Source organism: Halichoeres trimaculatus, unplaced genomic scaffold (genome assembly GCF_033239565.1).
Source record: "Halichoeres trimaculatus isolate MK-OKI-2021-1 unplaced genomic scaffold, fHalTri1.1 fHalTri1_scaffold_33, whole genome shotgun sequence".
Classification (NCBI taxonomy): domain Eukaryota; kingdom Metazoa; phylum Chordata; class Actinopteri; order Labriformes; family Labridae; genus Halichoeres; species Halichoeres trimaculatus.
The window spans coordinates 495,921-498,624 of NW_027437211.1; positions in this window are offsets into that span (position 1 = coordinate 495,921).

Sequence of the window (2,704 nt, forward strand, 5' to 3'; positions counted from 1 at the left end):
TCTGTCTGTCGGAGTCAGTGGTGGACTGTCTAGATTTAGTAAAATAGAACAGATCTACCTTGTGAATAGTGATTCTACTTTTCTGTGTAGTGATTATGAATCCTGGTATGTAGAACATCTTCGGTCCTATGAGCTGTCAGCCACATGGACAAGTCTGTCCATCCACCTGCAGTCTGGTCTCAATGATACAGTTCCACTCCCAGCATACAAGTTAAATGGCTCGCTGCTGCTGACTCCCAAACGGTTCATTCAAGTTAAACAGACCTAAGTTGAACAAATGGTGATTTTTTTTATTATTATTATTAATCAATGAATGTGTTTTTTTCACTCTCTGTCATTGATAATTAAAAAAATATGTATGTTAATAGTAACCCTTCTTAATCCTCAATTTCTCTTTTCATTAGCAGAATGGCAGCAGCATCCCCACAACCCATGATCCTTCGTGTTGTCGAGACTGATCAAGCTAGAAAATTAAAACTCAGTTCACGGCCAGCCTCTCTTGATGCACTGATTAACATTATAAAAGAACAGTTGGAACTAGACCTCGACTTTGCTTTGCTATATGAGGATCCGGACTTTGATGGGAAACTTACTTCCCTTGTTGACATTGAGGAATTGCCACAAAAAGCTGTTGTGCACATCTCCTTATCGCATGACTCCAGCTCTGTTGCATCTACTGACACAATTACAGATGTGTCGTCTCCAGAAAGACTAAGTAGATGGCCTCCAGGTCCTTTTCCAGTTCCCACATTTGCATTTGACATTGAGCTTAAACTTAGAGAAGGAAATGCTGAATTTGAGAAGAACAACAGGCACCTCAAGATGACAAGAGACCTAAAGCACGACATTTTAGAAAAGCTTGCATCTACGATGTATAGTTTCAAAGCTTACCCAAGTGATAAAGAGATAGCAATGGCTGCTGAGGCTCTTGTGGCTAAACATCCCTGCTTGAAGGAAGCAGGATCTGATACTGGCTGGAATGGCTGGAAGAACAGCATCAGGATCGCTTAAGTCTTGAGCAGCTGAGGCAGCAAATTGTTGAAGAAGTCAAGAAGACTGAGAGGAACCTGCCAATCATTAAAAAGATGATGCAGACTACATTTGCCTCGCGTCGACAGACCATAATGACATCCTGCTCACCTGTGAACGAGCTTATGGACCTCTGGCCTGCTCTTAAAATTGAGTCTGAGGTAATATGGACTGTCTCTTTTCCTGTGTTAAAGGGAGTGTTTACTTTGAATTGAAAATTCATTTATTATTATCTAGTTGCACTCATTGATGGGAGAGTGATGTTCGTCTCTTATTTATTTTTTATTTTTTTTGTAAGAAAACGTTGGTGTTAGTATGCTTTTACCTCCCTAACAATTTTATCAAATAATGCCCATGATTAAATGCTAGTAAAATTCACAAGAAAGCTAAGACAAAATGCTCCCATATTGCTCAAGCAAGTAAACCATGGACCTTAAGGTGATATTCTGGGATGAAACAAGTTGGTCCTATGTGGGGGTATAGGGCAGAAATTCCCCCTACAACAGTGTTTCTGTGCAGCAGAGACCCAGAATGCCGTCACCAAGCTCCCCTCCCTGCTCTGCTCCTGCTCCATCCTCTGCACTCACATGGGGCCAGGATTTAGTAAACTAAAAAAACGCATACGAACAGATGCCCACTGCAAAAATGTGATTTTAGTTTACTAAATCCTGGCCACATCTGAGTGCAGAGGAAATCACCACAGGAGCAGAGCAGGGAGGGGGGCTCGGTGATGGCACTCTGGGATTCTGCTGCACAGAAAGACTGCTGTAGGGGTAATTTCTGCCCTATACCTCCACATAGGACCAACTTGTTCATCCAGGAGTATCACTTTAAAGCTCAGATATGCCATGATGTTTTGAGAAACATCACTGACACCATATTTTTTGGCATTATTGTTTAATATACTGTTAATTTAATATTTCAATTGTTTAATATACTGTTAGCAAAAAGTAGTATACTTGGTGTTCATTTTATTAAACATGCTTAAATATAATTGTAGAAAGTATACTATGAAACATGTACCTGTAGTACACTACTATTATACTAATTTAATACTTAGACAAGATTGGAACATTTTAAGTTTTTTAAAGTACACTTAAAGTATTTACAGTCATTTTTATGTTTAAATAAATACACTTTAAAGTATGCAAGTGCTCTTATATACTTCTAGTATACTAATAATATACCTCTAGTCTACAGTTAAGTTTATTGAACTATAATTAAAGTTTACCATGAAGATATATTTATGCTATTTTACTAGCTTAATTGTTTTACTGTAAGTATAGAGAGATAAGTTCTACTTTCTTGTACCCCCCCCCCCCCCCCCCCCATTTGCAGATAAAACAAAGTGTAGTATCACCATCAAAACCCTGACAGACTAGAGAAGAGATATAACAGTGCTGTATGCTTGAAATATACATTTTGTTTAATTTTTGTTTCAAAAGACCAACTATGTTGTGTTTTAGCTGTGGTACTTATTAAATCAGACATGCTAGTATGTATAAATACACAGATCAGTGTAATTGATGTTGCTGTGTTGTCTTTCTGCTGTTTTTGAATAAAGGTGTATGCAGAGTTCCAGCGGATTACCAACCAGAACCTGCCCATCACGTTCTATGCTGAGCTTGACCGCCATCTTCCCCGACTGATGACCTTATTCAGGCAGAGGGCATCT